The 26425-nt window shown below is 35.8% G+C and overlaps 1 protein-coding gene across 6 annotated transcripts in view; it reads left to right on the top strand.

The window, feature by feature from the left end:
* The window catches only part of SIPA1L2 (signal induced proliferation associated 1 like 2), a 138824-nt gene that overhangs the window by 19061 nt on the left and 93338 nt on the right, over positions 1-26425 (top strand). For 5 of the 6 annotated variants that reach the window (XM_054061475.1, XM_054061470.1, XM_054061472.1 and 2 more), the window contains exon 2: positions 13143-13214. The gene's annotated coding sequence lies outside the window, so the exon portion shown is untranslated. Of the gene's footprint in view, positions 1-13142; positions 13215-17587; positions 17605-26425 lie in introns of those variants that run through there. The other variant, XM_054061471.1, reaches the window with a different exon arrangement.

Below are 26425 nucleotides of genomic sequence, written 5' to 3'. Positions count from 1 at the left end.
GTTCTTTGACCAGTACAGATCGAAGTGCAGATCTATATTTGGTGATCCTTGGTATTTTGAATAGAATATTTGAGAATTTGGACTATATTAAGCAAACCTCAAGCTTGTTTCTATGTCTTTCCATGATTTTCGTTAGATTACTTCCTGTTGAGAGCAGTTCATAACAAGACAAACACCTATTTGTGTATGAGCTCAAGCGAATAACTAGCCTGAATGGCCCTACCTTATATCCTTAAGAGAACAAAAAAGGTCTGCCTGAAACTTAATGCTGTCTTTTGCGTTTGAGCGATATATGAGAAAAACGAAAACTTTGCAAAGAGACCTTCTTTTTGTACAGAACTGTAACTACTCTGCTTAGCTGTTACAGTCTCTCTTCGACTGGCACTTTCACTATAAAGCTGAAGTCTGTGCATGGATTTAATTGCACTAGCCTAGTCTGATTTTTATCTCCCTAAAGCCAGGTCTGATGCCTGCAAGATTATCTACCGTTTGTCCCGACAGAGAGCCAAGGTCTAAAATTTTGAGTTTTCTGTGTTTTTTAAGTCCATTGTTATTTTTTAAAGTATCTTTGTTTCAATAATCAACACTGTGTTGATACTATTTCTCCTGTTGTGGGAGATAAAAAATTGTCAGGTAGAAATATTCTGCCCTCTTCATACACCGGAATATATTAGATGGTCTTTTATTTTCTTTTTTTCTTTTTTTTTTTTTTTTTTTTGTTCCAAGCATCTTAAAAGTATGTTAACTTGAAAATACTTGTATTGCACCTATGTGGCTATTTTGCTCTTAAAAGTATGAGCTGCTTAAAAATCCTATAGCTGATAATCATGACGGAAACAGGAAATACTGATCCCTTTGTGGGAAGGGGAAAGGAGGGGCCTGGGATATTTGGGATGTTTGTGGTAGCTGCGAAATGGGTATATTGCACCTATAGAGTTGTCCCAAGCATTTTTTTCAGTACTGCTTAGCCTTAGCATTCTATTTTCTTGTCAAGCCATTCCCAGCATTCAGGCTAGGGATTCCTAGTGGTAGGAATTCCTTGGGTAGAGCCTTTCACTAAAAAGAAATAAAAATGAAACAACAGTAATACTTGGGTTGGGGAAGGGGCAAACCTTTGCCAGACTGGAGAGAGGTGAATGAATGGGTGTGTATGTGTGCATGCCTGTGCACACATCTGGTATGTAAGAAAGAGAAATGAAACATAACTTTGAGTGACTGTTTCATTGTCTGTTCCACCAAGTACAAAAGAAGCGAAACTCTCAGATCTAAATTGCAGCACTGTTTGTTTTTTGGTTCTTTCAAAGATCTTTGTTTTATAAGTCAGCAGAAAGAGACAGTTTATCAGTGATTTGAGAGTTCACTTTAATGTATGCTTCTGTTCGTGTTTTTTGTTTTGGTTTGTTGTTTTTTCACTTGCCAGTAAGTCTCAAGACTGTGTCATAATGGAACTATCACAAAATTTGTATTACCTTCTTTTAGGCCAGCTCATGTTTACAATTTAGAATTTTTTTTTCACTACTTGATATCTACTCCTGGTGGCAATTGGAAGACTATTGAACTACTAGTCTCATTACGCTTTCATCCTGTTGCAATGATTAGAATGGAATGTAAGGTAGCATCCTTAATGGGTATAAATTGTAGCACACGTGCATTATTGAGATAAAACTGTATAGTAGTGCACATAGTTTCAAAATGCCTTGTAAATCAGTTAGCATTTAACTCCAGCCTTCTTCCTAGTAGCAACTGAAGCCTCACAGTAGAGCAGTGTGTCTTGGTTCAGTTTTGATTTGATCGTTGAGATAAAGGATGTGTTTCTAGAGTTTTGGCAAGCTTGAAAGTTTGTTTCAGGTCAGGTTAAATTCCTCTTACTTAATGTTTTTAACAAGAGCAAAAAGCTGTGTTCACAACAACACTGGAGATCAAGGTACTGAATGAGTGAAAGAGATTGACTTTGAAGGTAGAAGATTTGGCATGGCATGATGTCAAAGCTCTTGAGCTCTATTCAACTTATACTAGCTAGCAGAATGCACAAGGATGCAGAGTCTTGCTGTCTTTCTCAAATAAGATCTATCTATAAAATGTTTGAATATAAAAGCAGATAGCAAGAAACTTTGTCATTTTAAGTCCCAATTTTAGATACAGACCACTCATTAGTTTGCATTCTCCCCCATGTGTGGACTAGGAGCATTAACCTTAAATCAGTGCTATTATAACTGATATTTGGGAAAAAGTACAACTCATGCCTTGGAAAACACACGTTGAGAGAATGAATTGTGCTCTTTCTATTATATAAATGTAGCAATTTGCATTTTGTTTCACAGAAACTTTATTTGAATAAATTAAACTATATTATTCTAATGTAGTCTACTAACTTATATTTACATTTATTTAGAAGCTCTTAAGTATGTCCAAAACCTGCTTACTATTGTTTTATTTAGAACTAGGTTAGGTCATATCTGAATCATGTTGAAATCTGTTGAATTTTAACTGGTGGAGTGTTAAATTGGAATTGGAAACACATTTTTTAACACTTTCTGTTTCTGTGATGCATGCTGGCTTCTAAACTGTCTGTGTGCAAAAGTATGGGGAGTGGATTTGTCTCTTGGCCAACATTTCCCCCCCTGCATTTTACAGGTGGCTGTTACTCCCGTTTCGCAAATACTGAAAGCTATAACTGCTCCAGAGTTAAGGGTATTTATGTAAGTTCAGTAGCAGATGACCTCTTTAAATACACAAACCCAGGGGCTATCTTATTGAGGATGGAAAGAAAATTACTGTATAGGGCATATGGTGAAGCGAAACTGCTAATTATTCAGTAATTTAGATTTTATTTCTTTTCCCCAGACAGTAAGGGCTATAAAAGTCCATGACAAACACTGCTTTCATGTCTGTCTGGTACAAAACCCACACCTTTTTCTTAATATCTTTTTTTTTTTGTTTTACAGAAGGCAGGCTATTGTCTCTGTCTCTCCTCATCTTTCCTCTTGTGCAGTAGAGCCTTTGGGATGTTTGTAGTTTGATTGGCAGGCTAGCATATTTAGGCATGTCTGAAATACAGACTGTGTGTTTTTAATTCAGAACCACACAAACTATGCTGTGTTTGAAGTAGACGTCTCATCTGCAAGAATTTAAACCGGAATTTTTTTTTTAATCAAAATTCTGTCTCTTAAAAAACAAAAATATAAGAGAGAAAATATCTGTCAAACGTAGATGGAAAAAGAAAGAAAATGAAGCAATCTTTACCAGAATCCATATTTTAGTTTTCCAAGTTTCTTCACTGGCTATTCTTCTTTTGTCATTCCGTGTTAAAAAAAAAAAAAAAAAAAAAGGGGGGGGGCTGGGTAATAGCAGTAAAGGTAGTCACTGTAATTGCCCTTATTAAAAACGCTTGTGAAGGAGCCATCTCTGCAGCTATATCAGGGAGATGAGTGGAGGTGGAGGAACAAAAAAAAGAAAATCAAAACACCCCCAAACCCAATGAAAACAAGCATCTTACCCCACCCAAACAGGTGATATCAATTGCTTGTTTAGTAACAGTTCGCAGAAACACTGGATGAGTGTTAAGTCAGGCAAACAGAATATATCCTAGACTGTAGTGCAAGTATGTAAATATTAGGCTTTAGTTGCAATAGGAATCCAAAATGTAGTTAAAATGTTTCCTTAGTCAAAGTAATTGAAGAAGAATTAGCTTATAGTTTAGTAAAGTATATAAAAATCTATTATCTCATTCTAGCCTCAAAAAGCTTTTTCTTCGGAATTTTTTTTTGATCCAAGACATCTACCGCATCCTAAATCATCCAGTGTCACAACCTTCATAAGTATTATTTCCCCTGGTTCCCTTAGTGGGTGAAATTATAATTATTTTTGTCTTTGACAAACTTTCTTTGACTTCAGTGGCACTAGAGTCAATATGTACCCTAAATCTGTCACCAAATCCTATTAATAGGGATTAATGTTTGTTACGGATTAGTGATTTGAGATATTGAAAGTTTTCTGGGATTATTCCAAGTTAGTCCCTCTGGACCTGAAAGAGATGGTGTTCTTGATGATGTGTTGTAGTGTACTTTTCAGCTCAGGTGATAGTTCAGATCTCTCTATTCCTCAAAACGTTCATCATGAATTCTTTATTTTCCATTCTGTATTTACCCTATATACGCCTCTTTGTTTTGCATTGTCTGTGCTTAATCTGGTTTATTCCACTCTACAGCATCAAATTGAGTGACTATAAAAAGCAACAGTAGTAAACTGAGACTCAAATTCTTGGAATTAATTTGATGACCAGTTATGCTATTTTCGTCTCTGATGTTCAAAGGGAAACGGGAGACATTGAAATGCAATTCTGGGCGTTGTAAGTCTTTTCAGTGTTGCATCCAAGTTAAGGTTGAAAGAGGACTGTACAGAATTTCAAATAGGATTTTCAATCAAATGTGTTCAGTGTGTATTAAACCACTATGGGGTTATAATTGCATTGAATGAAGAAATTATCCAATTAATTTCTAAATTTGGCAAACTAGTTTCTTTAAATTACTGGGTATTTCAGTAGAGGAGCTGGATGGTATGTTGAAGATCTTGATTTATGTTAAATATCTAGTTTTGTTCCCCACTATTGAAAGGATGTTGAGGAACTGAGGAGTACCAATAAGATGAGTAGAAGGCCCACTGCTTAGAGCACATGATCTGCCAGGAGAGGCTGACAGAGCTAGGATTGTTTGCTCTGACAAAGAAGCAACTTTTGGGTGACCTAAGAGTATCCCTGAGCTGCTGAAAGTGTAGTTAAAAAAATGATAGAGCCGAATTTTTCTCAGTGGCCATCCTACTTTTCACCCTTGAAAAAAAAGGAGCTGAAAGAGAAATGTTCTGGGTTTTCTCCATAGAACTTAATTTTGCTTTCCACTCGAAAAAAAAATATAACAAAGAATTTTTTTACCCCAGAGAGGAATTAATGAAAGGTAAAATATTAAGTAGACCTATGGGAACAATATAAAAAAAAATCATGTTATTTCTGTGAAGAGCGTTTAGAACACTCTAAATTAATGAAGTTTCTTTCACACGTGTTTTATGACCTGTGAATAATTTTTGTATCTTTGCTGTTTTTAAATAGTTGCCTTAAATCAGTTGCTGCACTCCTCTTATCTCCTGTAGTGCTTTCGTTTTTGTCGTTTTTTTTTTTTTCTTTTTATAAACCTGTTTCTCTCTGGGTACCATCAATTATTTCTGTCTTGTTTAGTAACTTCAGTTCCATGTATCGTGAATATTTCCAGCAATTACACTTCCATGAGGTTTCCTTTTTTGCATTTAGGGGCTATCAAAAGCACTGCAAATGTCTTATTGCTGTCCTCTGAAAATCAAGGGAAGACCCCCCAAGGCACTCAAGTTTAAGCTGTTTACATCTTCATTTCTGTGATGAGATCTGGGGTAGTACAAAGTAAAAATATGAATGTGAGGACTAAATGCTGAGCTATTCCTGGCAAAGGACAGAAAAGCAGTGGACAAAGAATAGATTTGAAAGTGGCTATTTTATCTATTATATTTTCTGTAATTTGTGGCCCAAGTGTGATATTTTGTAGTGCCAGAATTTATACTGGCTCATGCTGTCTTTGTGCTCTTGATTATTGCATGCTTTTGCTGTGTGGTTAGAGTGTTGCAAAGGGAGAAAAAAATGCCTGAAGCTGAACATAGCTTCATAGAAGAAAAACAGAGATTGGAATGAAGATGTTGGTCATATATGTACATGAATGACAGTGTGTGAAGTGGCACATTGAAGATGTAAATTATACCTTTAATTAAAAATAATTACACTCCATAGTAATTGCCAATTTATTGTAGGTTAAAAGACACGTACTGAAATGATGGGCAATATGGAGTGTGCATTTCTGACAAAATAATTTTGGTATAATAATAGACAAACTCTTTCCCAATTGAAAAGGAAGTTCAAAAGGTAGAGCATCTCTAGCTTGCATTTTTTGTTTTTGTAATCAAGAATATTCTTTACTTTGGATAATATTCTGAATGTGAGAGAATTTTCCAGGTCAGAGCTACGCTAGATGAGTTTTTTTTCATATACAGTGTAAAGGTATAGTTATATTTGAGCGTGTAGAAGAAAATTACAGTGGCCCAAGGATAGACCTATTTACACTGCCACTTTAATATTAGAGTGAATCAACAGTGTGTATTGCACTGTCCACTTTATATCAGTATCTTAGCAAGTGCCCTTGATCTGTCTCAGAGAAAGGATCATCCAAAGATACAGGCTGCTCAGCAGGGTTCCGTAGACAATACTTCTCAGCAGTCAATCTGAAACTTAAGCAGACAAAAGCTGAATTGCTCTTCAAATTAGTACTGCTGTGTAATTAATTGCCCTTAATTGGCAAATCTTTCTTTAAGAATTCAGGCCGTAGTGATGTAATTTGTTTTCCTAGATACCTGATCACGTAAGACAGAATTATGGAATTATTTAGGTTGGAAAAGACAGTTCAGCTTGGTATGGAAAGCTGCTTTTAAAGAACTCCAAATAATTTAATGTTTCATTGAAAGTGTTTTGATTGCAACAGTGATGGTTAATCTGATGACCCTCAGTCCTTCCAGCTGCCTTACTCTTGGTTTAAGGTATGAGATGGATGTTCAGGCAGCGTGCTGTTCCCTGTGCTGCACTCAGCCAGATGCTTGGTTTGGAACATGCACTGGGGAGGCATCTCTCCCTTGCTGCATGCGTAGGGAATGATATGCAGAACCAGAAACAGTGTTAACTGTGATGGTGAAATATTTCCAAACTCACTTGTAGCTGGTGAGGTTAGGCCACTCTGGATCAAATAAAGTATCCCTTCCACAGAGGCAAATTTAACTTTGATAGAATCGTAGAATCATTAAGCTTGGAAAAGGCCTCTAAGATCATCAAGTCCAACCATCGGCCCAGCACCACTGTGCCTACTAAACGGTGTACTGTGTTTACACACTTTTCGAACACCTCCAGGGATGGTGACTCCGTCATTTCAGTGTGTTCCAATGCTCCACCAGTCTTTTGGTAAAGAATTTTTTCTTAATATGTAATCTAAACCTCTCCTGGCACAACCTGAGGCCATTTCCTTTCATCCCATCATTTCTTACTTGGGAGAAGAGAGCAATGACCATCTCATTACAACCTCCTTTCAGGTAGTTGTAGGGAGTTTTAACATCTCACCTGACCTCTTCTCCAGGCGAAACAATTTAATATATATATATGACTTTTGTATTTTACATAGTTTTGCTTTGTGATAAATGTAAAGTGTTAGTATATGAGAGTGGTAAAATTCTCAGTTAAAATGAAATTATGGTATATGTTGCCTGCTACATGATCACTGCCCTCATCTGTGTGATTTCTTTTAGAATCTGAATTTTCTGCACAGCCCTGGGTGAGAGTATAGATCTTAGAGTGGTGAATGTAATTCTTGCTATGATGGATGTTGGTATTCTTGAAACTCACAAACAAGTGTACAAACTGCTGGTGCCAAGCACCCTTAACCAAAACAAGTTATTTTCACTGTGCTTATGACTTTGGCACAGCAGTTCAGAATATGAAGCCCAATAACAATCTGTAAATGGTGAATTCCAGTTCGAGGTTTAAAGATTGTAACATTGCAGCCAGCATTTGTATTAAAACGAACAAACAACCCAAGCCTCCCCACTCCCCCAGCAACAACAACAACAACAAAACCCCTTGTCAAATAAGGGAGGATATAGTTTTTTTTTTTGTAGTCAGACATGGCTGGAATGTTTATTTGTACACATTTATCTGGGCAGCATAAAATTAAGAAAATTTATGGAACCCAGTTCACAAGTTAACGTATTAAAGAATTGTGGTGTCCCAACCAAGAGCTTTTACATGTTTTAAAGCGAAGATACTGCCATGTACATCTTGCTTTTAGGGCCTTTTAAAAACACTTAATATGTTTATAGCATGAGCTACGTGGGGGAAAAGGGAAGACAGAGGGTGGAATTTTGGGAGAAGTGGAATGCAATACAAACCAAGCAAAGACCTGGTTGGGGGGGTATCTGTTTTCTCAGGTCCATGCTTTTATTACATTTCACTTTCTTCATCTTGGTTCCTTTTGTTTTTCTGTGTCTAATTATACAGAGCTAAGGGTGAGATACATTGTAGATCTTGTTTATGGCTTGTTTACTGTGTATCTTTGTTTTATTTAGTAGTAAAGCATGCTGCTACTTCCTTAACCTTATTGTTTTCTATTTCTCCGTCTGTATTTCAAAAAGAAGCTTCATGCTTTCTCTCTGAAATGAGAATTACAATAGAGCTCATGTATGAAACACCTGCAAAGTAGGAAGTGAAACAAAAATTCTTCGCTCTCACTGTTTTACAGCAAGATTTCTGTTGCCTTTCCTTCCTGTAAACAAAAGGAGTCACTTAGTGGGAAATAGGCTGTTTACAGGATATTTTCTGTATGAAAGGAAGGAAAAGTGCCTTTATAGAAACCAGCCTATTGTGTTGGGAATATTGGAAGTTATATGGAGTTAAATAGAGTTCAGCGTTTGGAGGGGAAATAAACAGCAAAATACATGTAGTCACTTCAGTCTTGACCCTGAGAACGGCTAGATGCCCCCATTAGGTGCTGAAATCAAAGCAGGAGTTAGGACATGGAGTACTTTCATTGGGTCTCAAATCCAATGTCTAACGTGTTCATTGTTAAGAACTTAATTGGATATATGCTACACTTCAAAATAGAAGCTAAGAACTTATCGAATGGGCTTTTATTCTAAAACAAGTACTTTTGATATTTGTACTCTTTAATTAGATGTGCGAAAGCAACTTGAACCACTGTCTGTGAACTGTCTGTCTTTGAAATAAAGTTATCTTTGCTAGAGAAGTTTCATAAGTGTAATTTTTGTTAAAGTAATGGTTTCAAAACTATATGTAGAGTGCACATATTCTGGAAATTCTGCTTCACCTGTGAATTATAATAACTATAATTCTGGTGTGACTCAGGATATCTTATTCTTGCCTGTGCTATAACATTAATTTTCTGTGAATGGCTATTTAATTTTCATTTACCTTCCGTAGCACCAGTGAGAACCATTTCTCATCAGTGAGAGTTTGTGGATTATATATTTAACTCTAAATTGTGCTTAAGGGTTATAGAATATTCTGGCTTTCTTGAAACCTTAGGTCTATATGTAAACTGTTAGGACAGACAATAGCTTTGCCAATAAAACTGAGTAACGTAGAGGAAAATATGCATTGTAATATTACTTGTATAGCTGTGTCTATTTTATCTGCAGTTCTTTTACTGTAGTTACACTTTAAAATGGAAGTTTATTGTAGTAGGTTTTGTCACCTCTTTTACTCCATATATTAAAAGTAGTTAAATACTGAGAAAAGGCAATTGTAAGCCTGGCATGTCGCAGTGAATGGACTATGTTCCCTGTCTTTGTCCTTACAGAAGAAATAGAATGATTCCTTTAGTGCCTGTATTTGTTTTTGTGTTCTGGGCCAGAAGTGTCTGTCTGCTTGTTCGCTTTCTCTCTGTATTTTTAATTCTTTCTTCATTCTAGGTAGAGTGTTACCAAAACAGCTACTGCAGTCATTGATGAGATTCCAACAGTTTAGACCAAATGACTCAAGGCATGAGCTAGTCTTTGTGGTGCTATGTGGAATTTATTTTCCTGGACAGAATTTTGAACATAGTGTTTGTTGAAAGCAAATGAGATTTCAAATGTAATTACATTCTGGTCACGAATATTCTTTACTGAGGAAACCTTTAGGTTTATTTTTCTCATGTAAGAAATGGTTTCCATATACATGTTTCAAATGTAATAAATTCAGCTTCTTTTTCTGTATTTGGCAGTTTGAATCAAACTAGTAGCTTTGCTGCGTTTGTCTTTCAGAGAGTCACTGCTGCACTCCAATGAAAGTTCTGTTTTCCCTCAGATATCCCAGCAGAAATACGGCTCATATACTACGAGTCAAGCAGGGTACATCATACTTGACTGTGTAGATTGACTGAGACAAGTTGATACTCCAGGCATGCTTAACTTGCTGTGGAGCTTATCTCTGCGGTGACCATCTGTACAGTGTTTCAGAGCACTAGGAAGCCTGCTTGGAATTAGACTCTCCTGACTAGAATACTTCCCTTCTGCCCATTCTTTTTGAAATTAGTTTCTTCTGCATAGCCAAAACATCTTGGGTAGAGAAAGAAAACTTGCTGAGAGAAAACTGGATACCTGGTACTGATATTATCTCTTTCTGCTTTTTCTGTGATAACAAAATAGGATTAAAAATATTAATAGCTTGGATGTGAGTAATACCTAAGATTTCTACAGAAAATTCATGCTTTTGTAGTTGAAAATGAGGTGCAGTGTATGGTAGGCAACAGTTACATCTGCCCTTTTGCGAAGCAGTACTAAAAAGGATTGGCCTTTGTAATCTGTTTAGGAATTGGTTTTATCTGTTTCATGTATCTTTTTATGTGAATTCTTCTTTGCCTTATCATTGGCCAAGTTGGTTTCCTCAGTGATATCCCCTGTAGAAGCAAGGCTGTAGTTTTCAATTCCAGAAGACATTTAGAAAAAAAGACTAATAAACCAGCAAATGAAATACATGTATTACTTCCTGGAGAGTAAGACAACCCAGGTGGGACTCTGGGAATAGTAAAAGATGAGATGTCCAGGAAAAACAGATGTATAACACAGGAGTTTTATGATGTCTAATGCTAGAAATAAATTTTAAAGTACATCTAAGAAAAGTAGCAGCAAGGTGCTATGAAGAAAGCTCTTAGAATGCTAGTGAAATAGTAAATTATTTTCAATATTTTTTTCCTGTTAAATATTTTTTCTGATGCAGTGTTCTGTATAAGAACTTTGGCTTAAAAAAATAATATTTGGGCAAAGCCTACTGTTTTCCCATTTGGCTGCCTCACAAAAGAACTTCATAATCCTGTAAATCCTACTTTACTCTGTGGATCAATTGATATAAATTTCTACTTCTGTAAACAGGCAATCTGGAAACTATCTTTGAAGCTGCTCTTCTAGTGATTTGCGGTGTATAAAGACATCTTAATTTTTTGTGAGAAAGACAAAATTAATAATGATAGTATTTTCATGTTTTTTTTACAGAAAATTGAAACCAGTTGCTTTTGGAAAGTTCACCAATTTCCATAGCCATTATGAAAAAAATATTTTGCTTTCGCAATAGTTTTCTTCTCATATATTTACTCTTCTGGTTCTCCCTCTGTGCTGACTGATGGCTGATGTTTCCTTTTATGCAAATAATATCATTTTTGAATCCAGAGACGACTCCTGGAAAATAAGGGTGGATCTTGGTTATTCTTATCTCTGGGGAGGCTTATTCAATATTTTGTGTATTTATATATGTGTACATATGTTCAATTTCTTTTGTGATTCAGTTTGTTTTATGTTGGAACAAATGTCTGTCTCACACTGACACTATGAGTCTACAGTACGGACTTATAAAGAAGTGTATATATGTTTTATTTTGATAATCCTTGTTTAAAACTGTTGTCTCCAGTTTATCATGTTAGACTAAAATATATGCCATTCTACAGTTTGTACAAGAATATCTAGTTTTTCTCCCAGCAATAACTTAGGTGGGAAAACAAATCTGTCCTGTTGGACTTCCTTTAATTCTTCAGCTCTTTGCTTTATCATAAGCAAGGAGTTTTAGAATTTCACTACTCTTATTTATTATGAGTTTTAGATGTTATTACTGTGTTTTCAAGTTTGTTTTTTTTTCCAGGATTTGTGAATAAAAACAAGTTAAAATGCTTGTCTCTAGCTTTAGTTTCAGCTTTTACTTGAGTGAGGTTTATGCTTGAAATTTGGCTTAATCAGATGTAATTTTTAGGTTAGGAATGAGATCTTTCTTTCTAATATTCTGTTTTTCTAATTATGGCTTGTGATGGCAGACAGATTAGTTATCCGAAGATAATGACCAACACTGCTGGTATAGTTTTAGCTCTCCCAGAAAAGCTGCACTGACAAAAGTATTTCCTCAAGTTCTAGGTTATAACTACATCAGGAATTTTTTGCCACTCTGAGCATACTGGTAAAAGTAGACTAAAGTGGCTGCCCAGTTTTTGCTAGGCCTAAAATGAGAATAGTAAAATGTTCTGCATTCCGCCTGCATAGGGTTGGTTTTTTGTTGTTGTTGTTGTTGTTTGTTACTGATGTCTATAATACCTACATTTGCAGTTGACCTAGGATTTTGGGGCTTTATGTTATTTTCTATTAAGTGCACTATTCTGTAAAATACCTACTAGAAATATTTTTATCTCTGTGGTGGTGATTCAGTACAGGAAATAACATCTGTTCCTGCTGTGTGTTTTCTTTTTCGTTTCTTTCAGTATGAATGTAATATGGTGTATTTTCAAGCTAGATTTTGCTGTCTGAGGTCATGCTAAAATGGACTGCCTTTGAAACTGTTAGCACAGATAGAAAGTCAGATCACCCTATTGGTACATGATAGTTTGATGTTCTCTATCTCTGTGTTGATCACACAGACCTGTCTAACGTTTTATTTATACTTTTATTTTCTTCATTCAGAAGTAGTAACATTTGCCTGTTTGGAAGGTTGCGTTTTTCTGAAGTTTAGTTACCTTTTGTTAATGTTTCAACAACTTTTGTCTTTTTCGTCAAATACAAAGTTTGCAGTTTTAGATATTTTATCGGCTGTGAGTCATCCCACAGATTCTCATAGGATGCTTCTAAACCGTTTAGATGAACCAACTACTGTCTTCCCTCAAAACCTTTTAAGCAACTTTGTGATTTTTTTTTTCTCATACTTGTAATTGAAAATATTAAGATACTTGCATTTTATAATGCAGTTCTAGGAATAGCTATTAACCCTTTATGATGATCTTTGAAGCAGAGGCAGGCAAAGCTTTCTTTCTAGTTATTGCCAGAAACTTACATAGGTAATAGCTGTAAGTCTCTGTTGCAACACATATGCATGGTATACGTTACACTATACGGAGTTATTCTTTGTATTTCATTTTCACATATAAATTAGTAGATTCTCATTTTGCAGAGCTGTTCTCTTAAGATTACTGGTTTTAATCTTCTGCCTTTATCTTAAGTGGACACGTTGACCTAAAAATAAAAAAAAAAAAAAGTGCAAACCTTTCTCATTTGACTTGCAGGTGTCGCCATTGTACTGATATCAGAAAAGAGTGACTCAAGTTGGTATCTTTTGGGAATCCTTCCAGACAAAGGTAAGCATCATTTCTAACCAGTGACAAAAACATTTTTATTATATATTTGTAGTATTACCCTACCATTAAATAAAATGACAGTTACGCTACTATCTGTCTTGAGGTTTGACATCTCACAAACTGAATTTCTTTGGATATCTAAAGCATCTTAACAAACTCATAAGACAATCATTTATATGGCTCAGCATACGAGTGAAGTTCGGTCTTTTTTGAAATCTGTAACTTGGCAGAATGCCTCTCATTAATATTGAAGCGTGTGGTACAATCACGCTGAGGCAGTGCTTAGCTGTTATTATACAGAAGGATGATTGCACTCCTTAATGCATTGGATAAGCCAGAATTAAATCATAATTTTGGTGATTTGGAAATTCTTAGCTTGGTCTTCCTCTGGATAAGAGCTAATATGACCAGAAATAGACTCTAGCATAATAAGCTGAAGATCTGTCCTTTGTAAAGGCTAATGAAGCTGCTTGCAGAAAATCTTGAGCCTACAATTGTGAAAAATCATGACACCTTGATATTTTCTGCAACAGGAGTTTAGAGGTGTCGTTGTCCTCATATATCTCCTAATTCTGGAAACTCCTTGAAGTAGTGGAGAAGAATTTATTATTTTAAAATTTTACTCTAAATTTATTATACATTCAGAGATTTGTATGAAGCAAGAGAACTGCTTTTGGATTCTAGACAAGTTTTCAATCGATTCGAAGAATCATAGATTTAGGAAAGTCTGCATAATTCACCTTCCTTGCCACTGGTTTGGAATAATTGGCTTATGCTTTGATACAAGAAACAAAATTGAACTTTATGTCCAGCCACCTGAACCCCACTGCCCTCTGTGATTTAGAGCAGCTAGACTGGGTGGATGCTCAATAGCTACATGTTATTGTTTATGGCTTCCTTTGCTCACATTAACTTAATAGTTTCTTTCTCCTTCTCATCTAAGACACCATTTTTTTCAATAAATGGTCTGTTCTGTAATGTGAGATTACCAGACTCCTGTGTTATTGAGACTGAGAAGCTCTGCTGTATTAATGGTGGTATAGAATATACCTCTGAAAATCTTACCTACTACTTTTCATATGAACAGTATGTTTTGCTTCAGAAATAGTCAGGCTGGAACAATAATATTGTAATGTGTTGTGTATTATTTGTTGTCAAGAATATCTGCATTTGAAAAATGTTAATTATGTAGTAAATAAGAATTTAACACTGGTAAATCTAGTCTAGTATTGTATGATAACTACTTCTAGTGTTGCATTTGCTTTATCTTTTTTACTGCATAGTTAGCCAAAGCATAGTAGATTTTTAAAGAAGTCTAGAAGACGCTGAAACATATAGCTTGTAATTCTTGTTTGCTTTCTTTCTGTGGTTCAAAGAAATAGTAGCTATAATATAATAATGCTGCAAAAAGGATTAGAGATGTCTAATCTCACATGTGCTGGTATATTAATGAGGTGCATTGTTTCCCTTTCACAATGTGCAAGATATGTAACGTAAGGAATACGACTGTTTACAGCTGAGAGAAGAAACATGTGGTTTGCTCATCCATTAACTAAATACACATTGACTTTTGTTTGTTTTTTTTGTTCTATGTGTTCGGCTAAAACACTCATATTAAAATAATTCTTTGGGTATAGCTTACATTTATGATAACACTGGTACAGATTAGCTGTTTTGGTAATCCTGATTTTCAAATATGTAAGCCTAGAGTATTTTGTAGACTATAAAAACATATTCATTCTTTTTCTATTGCAAGTACAGACATAAGAAGATAGCAAGGAAATTATTCTCATTGTAGAAAACTGATATAGATTTTGTGTCTGAAGAAAGTTAAGTAGTTAACTGTTTATTAAAGAATTCAAACACATTTCAAATATTTACTTTTTAGTGTTACCGATTTCAACTATTTAAAGAGGATACTATTTATAGGTAATTTAAAAATTACCTATATTAGGCTATTTAGCTCTTGCAACTGCACAGGCATGTATTTTTAGATATAGTGCTAAGGCGGAGGAACAGATAATAATAAAACTAGAGGCTGTACATCCACATAGAATATATAAAAAGATCACAGAATCATAGAATGGTTTGGATTGGAAAGGACCCTAAAGGTCATCTAGTTCCAGCCTCCCCTGCTATGGGCAGGGACACCTCCCGCTGGATCAGGCTGCTCAAGACGCCATCCAACCTGTCTCTCTTGAGTGGTGCCTGGTGACAGGACGAGAGGCTATGGACATAAATTGGAATACATGAAACTCCATATGAAGAGGCTTCTGCTGTGAGGGTGGTCAGGCACTGGAACAGGCTTCCAGGAGAGGTTGTGGATTCTCCATCCTTGAGGATATTTAAAATCTGACTGGATATGGCTGTGAGCAGCTGATCTGTTGGACCCAGCTTGAGCAGGGGAATTTGACGTGGTAATCTCCAGTGGTCCCATCCAACCTCAACTGTTCAGTGATTCTGTGTGATTCTGAGGAAATTTATAGGAAGAGAAGGGAGATAAGTGTGTATTTTCCAAGGAGAAAAAAGCTAGAACATAATGATAAATTCCATGAATTAAAAAGATTAAGTCGAGGTCACTTGTAACTCTTTACTAACCAAGTTGTAAGGAAAATGCACAGGTCAATTATTCCTTGGTTTGTGAGCTTAGGTAGCAGGGTAATAGACATCAGATATTTTTTCAGGCTCAGCTCACTTGAGGGAAAAGACTTAATGAGGTTTTAGAGCTATCTTTGAGGGTCTAAATGGATTGTCAAAAAGAGCTACCTAAAAGAAGCTATGCTTGTAATATTTTTCCTCTATATATGTAATGTCTAAGTTTATTTTCAGGAAATTTTAGTCTTAAAAATACCCATAATATGATACAGATGATCTCGTTATATTTGGTTTTCTCTTGGGTAGCCTGTCACATCCATTCTTATCTAAAAAATGCAGACAGCTTAAAATAATCTCTTACAGGCTGACCTTGTCTGGTTATTAACCCAGCACGCTCCAAGCCCTGTCTATTTGCAAAGGTGGAGGTGGAGAGAAGAGGCCAGGAGGCAAGGAAGCATCTAGTTTCAATAGCAGAAATCTCCCAATATTCTGTCTCTGTTAATCCTCTAAAAAGGTACTACTTTGCTATGAACAATACTTTTATTCTTACCTGTTAGACTTTTTGCAGCTTTTTGTTTTACTGTCTCACTCTTGTCACTTAGGCTACTAACCTGATTTGCTGCCTCATCAAATTCCTCCTTATGAATGGAGTGTGTATTTGGTCATGCGTGGCAGCCTGGGTTTGGGGGAAAGAAGGAATAAAAAATTTTCCCAGATCCTCCATTTCATCTAGTGTTGCTTGTATACAGTTGTTTGTTTTGTCTTATTGCAAATGGGAGAAAGGGATATGAATGGAAAGGAATTATAATTTAAAACCAAACCAAACCGAAATAACAAACCAGGAAGACTTTCTTCTTTAAATTTCTTAACATTTCTCTGTTGTCTTTAAGACCAGTGAAATTACAGCTCTGGACAGCTTCAAGAAGGACAGAGCTACATGCCATCAAATGCTGAGGATCAAAGTCCATTGCAGCAAGAAAGTTTTCTTAAAAAATATAAACTATATTTGTAAACATTTTTGAAGTGGTTCTTTCTAAGAGAGGCAGGAACTCTTGCTTCCGTTATCATGTTCTTTGTTAATCATATACTGACTGTCTTCTTAGCAGAAGGGAAGAGTTTAGCTGTTTCAGTATGTGACATCCTTCCTGTTGTCATTTGTCCCTTGGACGTTGTAGAAAAGTGATCTTTGTTATTGTTAATGATGGTAACAACCCAGTGTTTTGGTGACTGACACACGAGAGAGACTATTTCTACTTTGCCTACCAAATATCTTGGTCCGAAGCACCATTCACAGACATTTGCTTCATTTTTCTTGCTTAGTGATGGATGTTCCTGTTGTATCCAGTTTAGAAGCCAAATACAAAGAATGTAACTTTTATTTTTGATGCTGATTGTTTTCCTCTTGCTCTAAACTAGAAATATGTTATTATTACTACTACTGCTATTATTAAGAGGGGAGCATTTAGAAATATATTCGTGCTGATTTTAAAGTTTAGAATACACCTGTAAATATTTCTTTGCTTTTCTTGTGCTGTTCTCTTTGGCAACGTTTTTTTAGAACTCTGAAAGTCAAAGTGGACTGCAGGCTTCATTCAAAAGTATTTTCTAAAGAGCAGATAAACTCATAATCTAGCCTTTTTGCTTTATATGTGCTAATTATTAGATTACATTTAGCAGCAGGTAGCTCTGTCTGAGGAGGAGGAGGAAGAGTGTGGATTGTATGACAACTGTATGCATTCCAGCTAACTTGATCTCCAGGGCAGCCAGCACTTACAGTACTTTCAGATCTATCAAGGTAATCCTGGGTCTTTCGTACTTTGCATTTGGTGTAATTTGACTTTGCAATAGTCTTCTTGAACTACACAATGGAAATAAGTTTTTGGAATACTTTTTTTTTTCTCTCAAGCAGTTACTGTATACAACCACGATAGATTTTAAGTTACTGAAAGTGTGGTGTTACTGGATGAAGTAGAAAAGAAAGGAAACTTGTTCTGTCTTAGCATTATTACTACTATAATGAGTAGTTGGGATTGAAGTTTTTTGTCAAAGTAATGAAGTGATGTAGCTAAAAAGTTAAAATGAAGACTATTTTTTAGTTTAAGCTTTCTTTTTTCTTGTTTGGAGGATTAGCAGAAAGGATTCTCCTTTAAAGAAGGAACTGTGAAAACATAAAAATTGACAGACTGCATATGGAAATTATGTTCTAATTAATAACTGTGTATTATGAAGTAAGATTATTTTTGCTTTGAACCTCCCTGTTTATATTCCTGTTGTCCTTGTATTTTTTCTATTATTAAGCTTGCACAGGAAACTAGAATAGAATTCTCCATTGTGTTAGGTGTGTGGCTTATTATGAGGTGTTGTGTACATGGCTCCTAGTACTATATACTGAAGTAATTATTTTATTGTTGGAATCTTCAGGTTTCCTGGTTTGACAAAAGTGAACTAAAGCGCAATATGAAACCAGATATGTTCATGACAGTTACCAGTGGAACAGCTGCAAGCCTACAGAAAGTATAGGGTCTAGTGAAGTACTTTTGAAGGAAAAATTGAAAACTTTTTACTTTGTGTATGTGTATATATGCATACAAGCATTTTGGTGCGGTAACATTTTTTAGAGATGCAGTTTGTTGAAGTCATCATCTAGAAAATTTAATCTGTTTAGTTGGAAGAGATTAAAACTTAAGTTAGTTTTAGTATAAGAATGAATAAGAGTAACTATTTTAGGAGGATCATGTAGAAACATAAACAAGTATTCTGGATGGAGATAAGTTGCTTTGTTCAGGATCACATGAGGTATGGACCTTTGTGTAGAACTCTTATCAGAAATAATGGTATGTTGACATATTGTGATAAAATGAGTTCTATCCTGGTAAAAACTGCATAATGTCATACCTCTCTTCTTTGTGAATATTAAACTAAAGTGGATGATGTACTATGATGTACTTCACTTACCTGGTAGATTGAAATTAGTTTGGTTTTTTTTTAAATCTATGACTAGGGTGCTGAGTGAAATATGAATGAATCTTAACTAAGCTGAATTTATTTTTATTTCTTTTTGCCAGAAAAATAAATTTCTCGTACTAACTCCAGTGTTGACCATAAGATCAGTGGATAGGTGGTGAGGGGCTGTTGACAAGTGCATTCTACTGGAACATGCATTCTGTTGCGCTCTGCTCATTGTCCACATGCTCCCTTTTCTAGAGATTTCTCATACTCTTTCTTTTCTTTGTTTGATCCACTAATGCTATACTTTCCTCTGCTTTTATCTATTCCCTAAAATAATTGTCCAACAGTTTTTTTTTTTTCGCTTTTGCTTCAGCGAAGCCACAAGGTTATGTGTATCTGATCCATGCAGTTGCTAAAGAGAATGGAACTAAGCTCATTTGACATGTGGAAACCTCTACCCCTACTGGTGTATAAATTCATATCTGGTGTGTTTTTTAGACATATGTGTTCATATGCTTCCTAACCTGAGGGATGAAGCAGTCCAATCTTGCTCATTTTTGCTCATTAAAAAATACTCTTACAAAGGCGGGATAGAAGTGTCTGTATGGATTCTGTGGATGGGTCTTTGTGGCATATCATTCGCGCTTAATTTCTTCTGTAACATACTTGCTACCTTCCTTTTTCAACTGTTATGAAATCCACTTAGTAATTGAATCAGAAGATATTTGGCTTTGGTACTGATTAATGTTTGAAAAATCTTTCAGTCGACCACGTATGTGGTCTGTCAAGTGGTATTCATTCCTTTTCTGGAAGCAAACATTTTCCAAGAAGTACTGCTTACGTGTCCATTGCCCAGACTCAGGAGCTACTTCCTTTGTATTGTCTAGAATTATGGTATGCTGATGATGACTAGAACTGGGAAGAAATTTTTGTTACATGAATATTTTGGTTTAAATGTTTCTGATTAGGTGAGGATGAAGTGGAGGTCTGCAAACTTTCCTCTAGATGCCTCCCCACTTCAGGGTAACCAGTTGCTCAGTAGTTTTAGTATTTCACTGTGGTGTTGGTTGAGGTTCCATTTTTGTAAACTTATCACAATAAGATTTAGTTTACTTCCCAGTATTAGAGAAAGGAGAACTTATTTCTTACTGGAATTGGAGTGGTATTGCAACACAACAGGAATACATAGTTATAAATGTTGCTTAGAGAACAACCTGTATATTGGACAGACTGTACTTTTTTTTTTTTAATTAATAAAATAACTTTTTTTTCTAACAACAGCCCTCAACAAAAACCCCAAACAAATAAAAGACTCAAACCCCAACACAAAATCCTTCAACAAAAACCAAACTCAAACTCACTTCCTTCTCAGAGTATTTCAGGGTAAAATGATATTTACTGTGCTGTACTATATGGCTGCTCTGGATAATTTTTTTTGTATTTGTACTACAGTTCTGCAGTTTTCCACGAAGCTGCTTTTCTCCAGTAGACTCAGGATTTTTATGTTAATGCGTACTCTTTCCACAGTCACTTCACACTGTCACTCGGGTTCTATAGAGTTCAATGGAAATAATGCCTGTCTTGTTTAGCATAAGCACAATATGCTACTATAGTAGTTTGACTCGACTTTTTTATAACGTGCAAAGCAGTTTGCATGGTGTATTGAATTCTATCTCATTCTGATGTAGGTCGCTGTGTGTATAGGAACAAGTAGTTGTATATCATTCAATTTTTGTGTTTGTTTAATAATGTGCATTTTTCTAGTTTAAGATACAAATGTTGCTGATGCCTGCTTTAAAAAGAAAGATCATTGAAATTAATTAAAAAGTAAAAGGGATTCAATAAATACTTGTTCAAGTTATACATTGATTGAGCACTAAAACTCAAAAAATAAAAAACTGTTGTTTTAAGATGATTTTTTTTTCTTACAGCTTTTAATTGCTTTTGTGTAACTAGAAAGTTAGTTCTCAAAATGCTTTAAGACAACATTAAATCTACTGATTAATTTTTTAAAAGTTAACTATCTTATTCTAGTTTCTTAAATATTGGAAGGGAATTAAATAGACTCATCGCTCCAGATGAGTTGACAGATACGCCCAACGAAGTGTGTGGCCTTAAGGATGGCAGTCATAATCTTACTGGAGAAAACGCAACACTAAAGAGCTATTCTCTTCTAAAATTCTCTCTTCAGTGGTTCCTGCATACAGCAGGGTTGCTTCTTCTGTGCAATTGGGACTAGTCTGAGTCCATTCAAATAGGAGAGACACTTTCATCTGAAACTCTGGGACGAGTGGTGGTGGTGTCAAACTAGGCAAATGTGGAAGGGTCAGTGTTTTACCCAAGAAATGTGACTATAGATTTGATTTTAATTTTCTGTGATGACTAACAAATTCGTCTGCTACCTCTTGCCATGACTAATTCTGTTAGTTCTATGCAACTGGCATTTGTTGGCAAGGAATATTTGGCTTAGTTTAAAATATTTTGATTTCCACATTGATTATTAGAATTGAAGAACTGTTTGACTCATAAGTTGATAGGCCTTTATTTCTTTCACGAGGAGTTGTATTAATAAGAACACAGGGCATGCTACTTCTATTTGATCAGTGGAAGAGTTGTTTTCACTGGAACACTAAGTCTAGTCTTTATTATCAAAAGGTACTTTTGAAGTATCTTAGCAAGAAAAAAATAATTCCAGTTAATGCATTACTCCTTTTATGAAACACAGTTTCCCAGGAAGGTGTGTCAACATAATATAGCATTCCCATTTAATCTTCAAGATGAGTTCTTGCATTCATAAAGTACTTGGATCAAGGACAGTTATTTCAGTTATTTGTTTGATACAGGTGTTTGCATTTGTTGTTGTTCATACATGTTCCATTTGTTCTAATTATTTTGTGGCTTTCATATGCATCTTTGAGGTTTTTACATAGTAATCTCAGTGATTAAACTCAAAAATAAATTGGACACTTTCAAGTAGCTTTAATCAGTTTCTGAAGTATTTAATTATTATTTTTAAAAGCAAAGGCTTAATGTTTGTTATGTTCCTCTAAAAGTCATAGCTGAAGACTGAAATAGAATTCTAAAAAAATACCTCTAGTTTGAATTAGATTGATTCTAAGTTTTCCATGATGGTGTTAGGCATCAGTGAGCAGAAACCAATTGTTGTGCGTGAAAACCAGAAAGAAGGTAGTGTGGACATGTGGGAGCTTTTGGCACATCTACGAGCTTTTGCCGTGTCTAACTTTCCATGCTAAATTTCTCTGGCATCTTAATTTACCTTCGTGACCATTTTACATTCTGAACAGCTATGCCTGAAAACCTTATCTGTGAACGCACTCATTCCAGACCAAAGGTCATGGTCCTAGCACACTGGCTTGTGCTCCTTGAAAGGATGATATGTTTGGATTGAGAAGGAAAAAGTTACTTAAATTAGGTATGATTTGGTGAATACAGGATTCCTAGTACGTGGGAAGCAGCGGAGAAGCACACAGCATCTTCAACGTATGAGATCAAAATGAGACAGACTCCTGCATTAGAAGAACAGCGTTGGAATAAATATAGATGGGAGCTACATCATGAGAGGCAAAATTCCTGGTGTATGCCGCAAACATGGCATGCAGATGAAAGTGCACACTTTTATGGGAAGTTAATATAGTCTTAGAATGGAAAGAAAACTCTATGTATGCTATTTGTTTTGTAAATATAAATTTGCATAATGACATCTGCCTACTGAAATGTCGACATCCTAGTTAATTATGTGATGAAAGGCTGCTATATATGCTGAAACAGCAATCCATGAGTCTTTGGCACTGTTTTCTCCCTCAAGACTTAGCATTTTGAATAGAAAATATGAGCAGGTTCTTGAATAAGACTAGTGGGGAAAAATAAGACTGAAACTGTGCGAACTTCTTTTAAGCAGAATTACATGGTTCCTTAAAACATAGTTTTATTGAGTATCCCTCACATTTCCATTCTGAGAAGCAGTCTGTTGTTGTGTACCAATATGAATTTGTGTCACTGGCAGTACAGGCCTCGCATAGTCAAGGCTTCTGAAGTGCAAGTAGCCTTTTAATTTTTATAAATAGGGCTTTAGATGATTACAGCTCGCATATCTGTTTTGGCTCAGATTGCTGCCTAAGGTTTTTATTTTAACATAGCTTCATATAAAATCTTCATATAAAATAGAGACTATTGACCAGAAATTTAGTCTGCACTGTTAAAAAGCTGTTTATTCTCTAGGACAAAGAGGTGTTTTTCCTCCTAGATATTATAGTCTTAAAAATATTCTAGAGTCTATAAAACCTCTGCTTAGTTTAATTTAAGCTTATAAAATGGTTTTTAGAGTAATTAATGAACAAGATGAGAGAGAATTTGGTATTATATTTAACTTTAAAGACGGTACTAAAATTTATGTATGCTTTTTTTTTTTTGCAAAATCATTGTTAATTTCTATGCAAAAATATCTTTGCTTACCTTATGCACGTATGCACACACTGTTTTGTGTGACTGTCCTTATAGAGGAATGTAACCTTGAATGTACACAGAAAATTAGTTCCCATGCAGTTCGGCTGGAAGAAGTTCAAACTGGAACAATGGTACTGAACTATAAAATTCTGTAGAAATAGAAGTATTTATTAAAATTCTGGATATCTTTCAGGTGGGTTTACTGTTATTTTATTTTACTTGAAAAATAATTAATTACAACTGATGGCTAGCATGTCTCTAACTAATTTGATTTTATTGCCCTTTTGCATTACAAAAGACTACTGATCATGTTTATTCAAGACGGTAGAAAATTGTGTTCACTTACTGCATGGATATTTCAGTTCATCTTTAATTACCTTGTTTGTTTTTTATTCTCATGTACATTTATTTAAAAGCGCAGAAAAGCTAGCTGAGCAGATTCTGTAGAAAATCCTTTAACGTGACTTCCAGTATGAGTTGCCCTAGATAAGGATACTTCTCTTAGTCAAGCATGATGTTGACATGAATAGCTATGACCTTCTGTAGGCAATTTATAATTTATTGCCATGTATGCAGTCAGAGTTGAATTTAGAGAAAAACCAGTTCTCTGTTATAAAGAAAATGGGATTTATTTGATAAATGTCCTGAATTTTCGTGAAAAATAATCAGCGAAGTTTACTGATAAAGGAGGTGAGTATGCATCAGGAAGGAGAAAGAGTGCGGTTATATGTCAAATGTGTAGTTTCTCTTATAATCTAATATGAGCTTTCTTGGAGCCAGAACCTTAGAAAATGTGATTATTCCTTCCTAAATTTGGATTTTCAAATAAATTGGCAGTTTGTGTGGTGCAAATATACTGCGAAAAAAGAGGGAGATATACACTGACACCAAGTATAAACACAGTTCCAGAAATGTGCAGCTCGTATGAGTGATATACAGCTTATTGGCTGACCAGCAACCTTGTGCTAAATCAAGGCCAATAGTGAAATTCAGAGGCAGACTTTTTTACGATGCCTGCACTGCGTTACTATGCCTCTGTGTGAACACTTTGGATTGGTTAATTAAACCCTTCCAGTTGAACACTTCTACTTACATGAGGAGCAGAAGCTGATAAATCAAATATAAAATTGAGTGTCTGAATTATTGAATGCAGTGCTGTGTAATCAGAATTTTAAGAGCAAAAGTTAAAAACAACATTTGCCTTGTAACACCAAACCAACCAAGATGAATGTGAATTTATTATTAGAATTTCCCATGCCCATGAGTAGTGGACCATGGTTTTATTTGTCATAGTTCCTAGTAGTGTTACTTCTAATTGGTATGTTCAGAGGGCTATTTAAAGATAAATTTCTGATTATCCAGTTCCTGAGTGTTTCAGTAAGTCACCTTAAAGTAATATGTCTTTTTAAAGAGTTTTTCCTTTTGACCCTTTATCATAAAGCAAAGTTCTCAATAAATAGCTTCTTTTAAAGATCTTGATATGCACTGGTATGAAATAATATTTAGAGTTCTAAAGCATTGCAAAAATACATGAGAAGTTACTTTCTAACACCTGAAACTGCAGAACCCCTGTCAGTCTGAAAGATTCAAGCTGTCCAGTAGTATTTCAGTTTATGCTACCTCACAATTCATACTGCTTAATAAAGAACCAAGGTCAAACTAAAGCAGTTTCCATAAAAAAAACAATGAAGATAAAGGCTAATGTTTATTTTCTGTTTTAATTTCTTGAAAACGTAAGAAATGGAAGCAAAGCTACTATTTCTATTTCTTTTTCCATAAAACGTGACTCTTTACAAGCAGTCTGTAGTCTCTTATTAAATATAAATTTCAAATCTCTTCCACACTAGAACGTTTTGAGGTTTTCAACACTCCATCTGTTGTCATAGACAGTGCTCAGTGTTTCTTTATTAATTAGTAGAAGAACATGTTCTTTTAGGCTTTTTCATTATTATGTGCTTTTATGATAGTGAGATTATTCGAAGTCTTCTTTGCTTTAACAATGAAGGAGATTTAAGCTTTTTTTCTCCCCCCTCTAAAAATGGACTAACTTGAACTTCACTTTGATTCCCTCCTTGCCTGGAGGGGAAGGTCTTAGAAAAAAAGATCATCTAGTTCCAAGCCTTGTGACATGAGCAGGGACACCTCCCACTAGACCAGGCTGCTCAAGGCCCTATCAAACCTGCCCTTGAACACTTCCAGCGAGGGGGCATCCACAGCTTCCCTGGGCAACCTGATACAGTGCCTCATTGTGAAGATTTTCGTCCTGATGTCTAATCTAAATCTTCCCCTCTTAAATTGATAGCCATTGCCCCTTGTCCTGTCATTACACGCCCTTGTAAAAAGTCCCTCTCCAGCTTTCTTGTAGGCTGCCTTCAGGTACTGGAAGGTTGCTGTAAGGTCTCCCTGGAGCCTTCTCTTCTCCAGATTGAAGAGCCTCAACTTTCAGTCTGTCCTCATAGCAGAGGTGCTTCAGACCTCTGTTCATCTTCATGGCCTTCCTCTGGACCTGTTCCAGCAGCTCCATACCCTTCTTATTGTGACAATTCCAGAACTGGACCTAGTCCAGGTAGGGTCTCATAAGAGCAGAGTAGAGAATGACTTCCCTCGACCTGCTAGCCACACTTCTTTTGATGCAGCCCAGGATACAGTTGGCCTTCTTGGCTGTGAGCGCACATTACTGGCTCATGTCAAGCTTCTCATAAACCAGGACCCCCAAGTCCTTCTCTGCAGGGCTGCTCTCAATCGTGTCATCCCTGTATTGAAACCACAGATTGGTCAGAGCCGGGTGTAGGACCTTGCACTTGGCCTTGTTGAAGCTCATGAGGTTCGCACAGGCCCACTTCTCCAGCCTGTCCCAGTCCCTCTGGATGACATCCTGTCCTTCTGGTGTGGCAACTGCACCACTCAGCTTAGTGTCATCTGCAAACTTGCTGAGGGTGCACTCAATCTTGCCATCTATGTAATTGATGATGATATTAAAATAGCACTGGTCCCAGTATGGATCCCTGAGGGACGCCACTTGTCATGGATCTCCATCTGAATATCAAGCCATTGACTCTCTGAATACAACCATCCAACCAATTCCTTATCTACTGAACAGTCCACTCATCAAATCCATCTCTCTCCGTTTAGAGAAAAGGATGTGGGGGACTGTGTCAAAGGGTTTACAGAAGCCCAGATAGATTACATTTGTTGGTTTTCTC

Source organism: Cuculus canorus, chromosome 3 (assembly GCF_017976375.1).
Source record: "Cuculus canorus isolate bCucCan1 chromosome 3, bCucCan1.pri, whole genome shotgun sequence".
NCBI classification, from domain to species: Eukaryota; Metazoa; Chordata; class Aves; order Cuculiformes; family Cuculidae; genus Cuculus; species Cuculus canorus.
The sequence above is the reverse complement of the archived record's forward strand: the minus strand, read 5'-3'. Positions and strand labels throughout refer to the sequence as shown.